Raw genomic sequence first — 9,649 nt, forward strand, 5'->3', positions numbered from 1 at the left:
AACTTTTCCGTTGTACTTCAATTTTGACTCATTCTTTTACCTGCAAGCTCAATCACACTCTCACAACTTCTCTTGGGGTTAAGTGTTTCACTCGCTCATCAAGGCATACATATCTACTCTTTGTTTTGTAAACATTCTAACATACTTCCACAATATCAACAACACACACTTTTAGAGGACTTATGAGTTGTAACGGGGCTTGGGGTAGGAAGGATAAACAAAGAAAGTAGGTACTATGGTTTATGGTTCGGTATTAACTAATTAGTCCGATATCTTTTTGCACATTACATCATGTTTGGGGTGTTTAGCGCTTTTTTCGCTTTCCGGACTCTTAACTTCTTTACATGATGGCAAGTGTGTATCGAAATCATTTTTTTTCTCCTTTTTTTTTTCACAACACATCTCTTTTCATGTGTTCTTTTTTTTTTCTTTTCTTTTTCACACTTGCCTCATTCTTTTGTCACCGGACTTGGTTACCCCAAACTTAACTTTTTCTATCGGACTCGGACTTATAGTTAACACCAAAAATAAAGGAAACAAAAGGGATTGTGAATACGAAAAAGAAAACATGGATGATGGTTTAAGATGGTTACAAAGGATGATAAACAACAAGGTTGGGTGCGAAAGGCTCAGGGTTAAAGAGAAAAAAAATAAATGCCTCAGTGTGTGTGATCGATGTGTGTACTATATGAAGAACAAATGCAAAATTAGAGTCATGATGCCATACCCGATGCTCTCTCATGATGAATTGAAGTGTTTGGCTTTGTATATCCTCACACGTTTGGCATTGCATACAGGTTCAAAAATGGTCTCCATTTTGTACAACTTCATGTCCGGTTCGGGTTGCTCTAAACTCATTCACTTGGCACCATCAAGTTGCGTCTAGCATTTTTCTCCAGTTGTGCCAACTTTCACAGGTGTCCCGGATGCCAATTTAAGATGCGTCTTTTCCCTTTTTCACCTTAATTCCCATGATACTTTCCTCTGGAATCACATTCATCCTGGTGCATAGAAAACTCAAAACACACATAAAATAAGGAAATAACAAAAACCGAAATAACATAAAATAACTTAAAACGAAAGAACCTCCCCCACACTTGGACTTAACATTGTCCTCAATGTATAAGCAAGCATAAGGGAGACTTACAGTGCTCACTGAGGCGGAGGTGGAGGGTTGATAGGGGGCCCACCACAAAGTAAATGAAATTTCACCAAAAATCAGCGCCCCTGCCTGACACGGCCGTGTCACGTGACACGGGTGGCCGTGTCAGGACTCTGCCTTCCTTCCAAAAATGAGTTTCAAAAATAAAATCCTCCAGGGTTTGTGACACGGCCGTGTCACAGGACACGGGTGCCCGTGTCAGACCCCTGAATTCCTCCAAATTGAATTATTTTCTCAACTCGCTTCCCGTTTTGCAAGAGACACACTGTTTGTACCTACATAATAAAATGCAAAAACACATAAAACTTATTAAAAAGAAATCCCGTGGGTTGCCTCCCACGAAGCGCTTCGTTTAACGTCGCATGGCTTGACGGTCCATTATCCTTTATTAAGGAGGGTACTTCCTCTTCCAAACCTGGTTGCTTGTCACCTCCGCAACCACGAACTCAGGAAGACGAAAAGCATGGACCACTTTTCTCTTCAAATCATTACCCACCTTCATCTCCTCACCTTGATTTTCCTCTCTCTTCTTCTTCTTAACTTTTTGAATGAACTTAGGAATTATGACAGATGCATGCGATAAAGTCACCTCACAGACTATGCTTGAGACTTTTTCTAGGAGAGGTTTTGGACCTTTGCTCTCTCCTTCAGTTTTAATTGTGCCAACCGAAAGTTTATTATTTCCATCTGCACTATGCTTATTGACTTCCAACACCTTCAATGTTACCTCTTCATCAAATGACTTTACCGTCAGTGTTCCTTTCTCAATATCAAAATTGCAGCGACTAGTAAGCAAAAATGGTCGACCGAGAAGGATAGGAGTTTCTTCATCTTCGGGAATGTCCATGATGTGGAAATCAACTGGAAAGATAAACTTACCAATCTCTACTAATACATTTTCAGCTATACCATATGACTGCTTAATGGTGTGATCAGCAAATTTCAATTTTGTCTCACTCTCGCTTATCTTTCCAATGTCAAGCTTTTTGAAAATAGACAATGGCATTAAACTTACACTAGAACCAGAATCAATTAGCACCTTCTTGAACGTTCTATCATTGATAGTGCAAGGAATTGCCACTGCTCCAGGGTCTTTCTTCTTGGTTGGGATCCTCCTTTCTGGCGAGACTCTACCACACTTTTCGATTCTAACTTTCAGCTCATCTCGCACTTGTTTCTTCTTAGAAATTACCTCTTTCATAAATTTCTTGTACAAAGGCATATTCTCAAGTGCTTCAAAGAAAGGTAAGTTAATCTCTAACTTCTTGAACATTGCAGCAAACTTCTCAAAATCCTTCTCTTTCGAATCCTTCTTGGCCACTCTAGAAGGGAATGGTAATTTGACCACCGGTTTAGTTTCTTTCTTATTTTTCTCTTCCAGCGGCTTAACTGGTGATATCACTACTTCAGGCTCTTTAGGATTTTCTCTCACTTCTAGATCTACCTCTATGACTAAGTTGTCATCTATTTCCTCTTCTTCTTCAGGCTCTGGCGCTTTCTGAGTTCTTGTTGTAACAACATTAATTTCTTCTTGGTTTTTCGGATTTGCCACAGTTGAGCTTGGAAGAGTACCTTGTGCCTGTAGAGTGAGATGCTGTGCTATCTGACCCACTTGAACTTCCAGATTTTTGATTGAAGCTGTTGTGTTCCTATGGTTGTTTCTTGTTTCTTCTTGAAACTGAGAACATTGTCCGGCTAGTCTCTCAATAGCTACTTCCCATTCTGCCTTCTGAGGAACTTGTTGTTGATCTTTCCATGAGAAGTTTGGGTGATTCTTCCATCCCGGATTATAGGTATTAGAATAAGGACTGTTCTGCTTCAAGAACTTGATTTCTTCAATTTGTTGAGGAGTTGCAAAACAATACACAGTTTGATGAGGGCCATTACAAATCTCACAACTGACCGTTTGAGCCGGTTGAACTTGAGCCACAGTTTGAGTCTCAACAGTCATCTTTTTCAATCTTCGCTCAACTTCCGTAGCTACCTGATCTTCTTTTTTCACAACTTGCGTTGACAATTTCATATCCACTAATCCTTCAGGTTGGCTAACACTACGGTCATATAACTCCAAGTGTTCATTGGCCGCAATAGCTTCTATGATTTTTTTAACACCAGTGGCTGTTGAAAAGTTAGATGAGCCACCAGCAGCTGTGTCAATCAATTGCTTAGTCTTCATTTTAAGACCATTCAGAAAATTCTGCATTTGTTCAGTGACATCCATGTTGTGAGTTAGGCATGCCACCAACAACCTCTTGAATCTCTTATAAGCATCTCCAAGTGATTCTCCTTCCTTCTGTTTAAAATTAACAATATCATACCTCTTACGGATATAAACAGCAGCGGGAAAATACTCATTCAGAAAGGTTGACTCCATTTGTTGCCATATGGTAATACTCCCAGCAGGTAATGAGTAGAACCACTCTTCAGCGTCATCCGCTAACGTGAATGGAAACATAACCAACTTCTTGGCTTCTTCAGAGTGTCCCTCTATCTTCAGAGATGTTGTCATAGTAAGAAACCTTTGTAAATGCTTATTAGCATCTTCATTTATTCTTCCCGAAAATGGTTTCTTCTCCAGCTGTCGAATTGTTGCTGGGTGTAGCTGAAAGTGAGCAACATCTGAAGGATAGAAAAACACTTAGAAAGGGGGGGGGATTGAATAAGTGTGACTTTAAAATCTTGGGCGATAAAAATAAATTGCACAATTATTTTTATCCTGGTTCGCTGTTAACGAAGCTACTCCAGTCCACCCCCGCAGAGATGATTTACCTCAACTGAGGATTTAATCCACTAATCGCACGGATTACAATGGTTTTCCACTTAGCCGCAACTAAGTCTTCCAGAGTCTTCTGATCACAACCTGATCACTCCAGGAACAACTGCTTAGTTCACTCCTAAGACTTTTTCTAGAGTCTACTGATCAACACGATCACTCTAGGCTTAGTTCACTCCTAAGACTTTCTGCTCAGCCAACTGCCAAGACTTCCTGCTCAGCCAACTGCCAAGACTTCCTGCTCAGCCAACTGCTAAGACTTCCTAGAGTATACTGATCAACCGATCACTCTAGTTCCTTACAACTTAATGTAATCAATTCAAGAGTTTACAAATGCTTCTTAAAAGCGATAATCACAACTGTGATATTTCTCTTACAATTTTAAGCTTAATCTCACTAAAGTATTACAACAGCAATGTAGTGAGCTTTGATGAAGATGAAGATTCTGAGTTTAGATTTGAACAGAGTTTCAGCAAGTTAATTTGAATTGTCTTTGTGCGAAATCGTTAACCTTGCTTCTCATCAGAACTTCATATTTATAGGCGTTGAGAAGATGACCGTTGAATGCATTTAATGCTTTGCGTGTTCCGTACAGCTTTGCATTTAATGTTATACGCTTTTGTCAACTACCTCGAGCCTTGTTCACGCTGTGTCTACTGACGTAGCCTTTAGTAGCTTTAACGTTCCTTTTGTCAGTCAGCGTAGTCTGCCACGTGTACTTCCTTCTGATCTGATGTTTGTTAATACGACGTTTGAATATCATCAGAGTCAAACAGCTTGGTGCACAGCATCTTCTGATCTTCTGACCTTGAAGTGCTTCTGAGCGTGATACCATCTTCTGATCTTCAGTGCTTCTGATCTCATGTTCTTCTGATGCTTCCATAGACCCATGTTCTGATTCTGCTTCGACCATCTTCTGATGTCTTGCCAGACCATGTTCTGATGTTGCATGCTGAACCATTTGAGATACAACTTCTGAGCGCTGAATTATGCGTACTCTTTATATATTTCCTGAAAGGGAAATTGCATTGGATTAGAGTACCATATTATCTTAAGCAAAATTCATATTATTGTTATCATCAAAACTAAGATAATTGATAAGAACAAATCTTGTTCTAACAATCTCCCCCTTTTTGATGATGACAAAAACATATATAAATGATATGAATTTGCGATCAGAAAGAGTAGACGGCAAAAGACAAATTACACAGCTATAGCATAAGCATATGAATATGTCTCCCCCTGAGATTAACAATCTCCCCCTGAGATAAATAATCTCCCCCTGAAATAAATACTCGAAGAACTTTGATAAAAGACTTCCCTGATTATTTCGGTAGAGACGATCATATAAGCTTCTGCCTTCAGAGAATCCATAGCTTCTGACTTCTGCTTCCATTGGACAGCTTCAGAACTTGAATTTCTTTAATCTTCAGAACATTCACAGCTTCTGACTTCTGCTTCCATTCAGGACAGCTTCAGAACTTGAATTTCTGGATCTTTTGGAGCATTCACATCTTCTGATTTCTGCTTCCCTCGGATAGCTTCAGAACTTTGAATGTCTACCAACATCACTTCATGCTAGATTTGTATCAGAACATTGTTGAATGTACCAGAGCATTATCAGAGCATCTCTACATCCTGAAATGTTACAGAACAAAAACTAAACGACAAAAGTCAGCATGAACGAGTTAGAACATAAAATGTATATTCAAATACATGATATGTATCAGAGCCAAATGTATCAGAGCATTTAGGCTAAAAACGTGTATCAGAGCAAATAATGTATCAGAGCCATAACATTATATGTATCAAAGCAAATAGAATTTTGTCAGAACAGGATAGACAATGATATTCAAATTCTATTATTAGTGCTTCTGATTCATTCTTCTTTCTTGCTTCTGATCTCTGAAGCTTGATAGCACTCAGCTTGCTTCAGTTTCCATGGTTTTGCTTCTAGTGTTTGCTTTGAAGATTTTCTTCACTTCTCTGTACCTGCAAAACACTTAGACCATATAGAACTTGCAGTTCTTGTTAGTGAATGTGTGGGAGCCTTTACCCAGCAACTGATAGATTTAATCAATCATTTATCATTTATCTTTCTCCCCCTTTTTGTCATAACATCAAAAAGAATATTTAAAAAGATTCAGATGTATAAAACGACAAAAGAAAAACATTTACTGGAATGTAAAACAAAGAAACTTTTTCATTGATAATCAAAAGATATTACAAAAGGTTCCTATGTTTAACAAGATGAAAAACATTCCTAGCAAATACAAAACAAGCAGAAGCAGCAAGGAAAAGAAAACTACAAAGTAGAATTTCCAAAGAGGAAATGACTACAAAAAATTAAAAAATACAACATTCGGTCAAGAAACTCAACATAGAAGTTGAGTATATCTTCCCACAACTCAAGAAAGTCTTCTGTCTTTGGATGAAAGTTGATAACAACATCAAAGAAGAGTCTGACTTGAGCGGTATTAGAAGAGCCATCCCGAGATGCACAGAGATCTGTCGCCTTTGAGTCATGGAGCTTCAACAGGCTTAGGATGAACGCTAGGTTTTGAGAGAAGAAATGAAAACCGAGAGAGAGATAGAGAAAAAAAAATTTTTAAGATGAAAAACAAAGAGATAGGAAACCAAAAACCATTTTGAAGAGTATTTAAAAGAAAATAAAGTGACACGAATGATGAAAAGCATTTAATGTTACGTGACGTGAGGAGAGATAATAAAGACAAATGAAGTGACTGGCACAGTTACCTATGGTCGGCGTCCCTTCAACTGCACGCGCGCTTATCCATGAATAGTAACGACAGGTTTACCATCCCGAGATAAAACGTAACAGCTGTTTTGCTTTAAAAGAGGTTCTGAATCAACTTAGACAATGAAACGTTAGTAATAACCGAATCATAATTTCTAAAAGATTTCAATCAGAACATCTGATTAAAAAAATGTTCCACATTCATTTCAGAAGATACTCATATATGAGAACTTCTCATCTTCTCATTCTGGGCATAAATCCATACTGATGTTCTTCAGAATGAACTTAAACCTATCTTCAGCCAGGGGTTTTGTAAAGATATCAGCCCATTGATGGTCTGTATCAACAAAGTTTAAAGAAATAACACCCTTCTGAACATAGTCCCTTATGAAATGATGTTTTATCTCAATATGTTTAGCTTTTGAATGAAGAATAGGATTCTTAGATAAACATATAGCAGAAGTATTATCACAGAATATAGGAATGTTACTCTCAAATATCTTATAGTCTTCCAACTGACTTTTCATCCAGAGCATCTGTGTGCTACAACCAGCAGCAGCAACATATTCTGCTTCTGTTGTTGATAGAGCAATAGTTGCTTGCTTCTTGCTGTACCAGGAGATCAAATGACTTCCAAGAAATTGGCAACTTCCTGAAGTACTTTTTCTTTCAATTCTGTCTCCAGCATAATCAGCATCGCAGAATCCTACTAAGTTGTATTCTTTAGATTTTCTGTAAACTAAGCCAACATTAGTAGTACCTTTCAGATACCTTAGAATTCTCTTAACAGCAGTTAAATGAGATTCTCTAGGATCTGATTGGAATCTAGCACACAAACAAACACTGAACAGAATGTCAGGTCTAGAAGCAGTCAGATATAGAAGAGATCCAATCATACCTCTGTATAACTTCTGATCTACCTTCTTACTTACCTCATCCTTACCTAGGATGCATGTTGGATGCATAGGAGTTTTGGCTTCTTTGCAGTCTAGAAGATTAAACTTCTTCAGAAGTTCCTTCACATACTTGGTTTGGTGAACGTACGTTCCTTCTGATGTTTGATTTATTTGTATTCCAAGGAAGTACTTGAGTTCTCCCATCATGCTCATTTCAAACTCAGCCTGCATAGACTTAGCAAACTCCTTTCCAAGTGTAGCATTAGATGTTCCAAAAATAATATCATCTACATATATTTGACAAATTAAAATATCCTTTTCAAAGGTTTTACAAAAGAGAGTAGTGTCCACTTTTCCTCTAGTGAAATCATTATCCAGAAGGAAAGAACTTAAGCGTTCATACCAAGCTCTGGGAGCCTGTTTCAATCCATATAATGATTTCTTAAGTTTAAAAACATGATTAGGAGACATAGAGTCTTCAAAACCAGGAGGTTGATGGACATAAACTTCTTCATCTATATAACCATTTAAGAAGGCACTCTTAACATCCATCTGATAGAGAGTGATGTTATGTTGAGTGGCAAAAGAAATTAATAGACGAATAGACTCTAACCTGGCCACTGGTGCAAAGGTTTCTGTGTAGTCAATCCCTTCTTGCTGACTATAACCCTGAGCCACCAGTCTGGCTTTGTTTCTTACCACTTCACCTTTCTCACTGAGCTTGTTTCTGAAGACCCATTTTGTACCGATTATGTTGAATCCATCTGGTCTAGGAACAAGATCCCAAACATCATTCCTTGTAAACTGATTTAGTTCTTCTTGCATAGCAATTATCCAGTCTGGATCTTCTAGAGCATGATCAACAGAAGTTGGCTCGATCAAAGATACAAGACCTAATTGACAGTCTGCATTGTTCTTAAGGAATGCTCTTGTTCTGATTGGATCATCCTTCTTTCCAAGAATGACGTCTTCTGAATGACCAGAGATGAGTCTGGATGATCTTCTGACAGATGGTTCTTCAGATATGCTTAGATCCTCCAGAGAAGCTGATACTTGGTCTTCAGATTCTTTGCTTCTGAGAAGCTCTGCTTCTGATGCGTTGCTTCTTGGCTCAACAACTTCTGAGATGTCAATATCATAACCTGCAAAATTATCAACCTGCTTTGGTTTTTCAGAACCAAGCTTATCATCAAACCTGATATTGATTGATTCTTCTACAACCAATGTTTCAGTATTGTATACTCTGTAGCCTTTTGAGCGTTCAGAATATCCAAGAAGGAAACATTTTTGAGCTTTGGAATCAAACTTACCAAGATGATCTTTAGTGTTCAGAATAAAGCATACACATCCAAAAGGATGGAAATATGAAATGTTAGGCTTTCTATTCTTCCACAATTCATAGGGAGTCTTATTTAGAATAGGTCTGATAGAGATTCTATTCTGAATATAGCATGCAGTGTTTATTGCTTCTGCCCAGAAATGCTTAGCCATATTGGTTTCATTGATCATGGTTCTGGCCATTTCTTGAAGAGTCCTATTCTTTCGTTCTACAACCCCATTTTGCTGTGGAGTTCTAGGACAAGAGAAATCATGGGCAATACCATTTTCTTTGAAGAATTCTTCAAAGGATCTGTTCTCAAATTCACCACCATGATCACTTCTGACCTTTATGATTTTACACTCTTTTTCAGACTGAATCTGAATGCAGAAATCAAAGAACACTGAATGAGTCTCATCCTTGTGTTTTAAGAATTTTACCCATGTCCAGCGACTATAATCATCTACGATGACTAATCCATATTTCTTCCCTCTGACAGATGCTGTTTTGACTGGGCCAAACAGATCAATGTGCAAGAGTTCTAATGGCCTTGAGGTAGAAACAACATTCTTAGACTTGAATGCAGGTTTGGAGAACTTGCCCTTCTGACATGCTTCACAAAGAGCATCTGATTTGAATTTCAGATTAGGGAGTCCTCTGACAAGATTTAGTTTGTTAATCTGAGAGATCTTTCTCAAACTAGCATGACCTAATCTCCTGTGCCAGACCCACTGCTCTTCAG

The sequence above is a fragment of the Vicia villosa genome, unplaced genomic scaffold, assembly GCF_029867415.1.
Source record: "Vicia villosa cultivar HV-30 ecotype Madison, WI unplaced genomic scaffold, Vvil1.0 ctg.002451F_1_1, whole genome shotgun sequence".
In the NCBI taxonomy this organism is placed as follows: domain Eukaryota; kingdom Viridiplantae; phylum Streptophyta; class Magnoliopsida; order Fabales; family Fabaceae; genus Vicia; species Vicia villosa.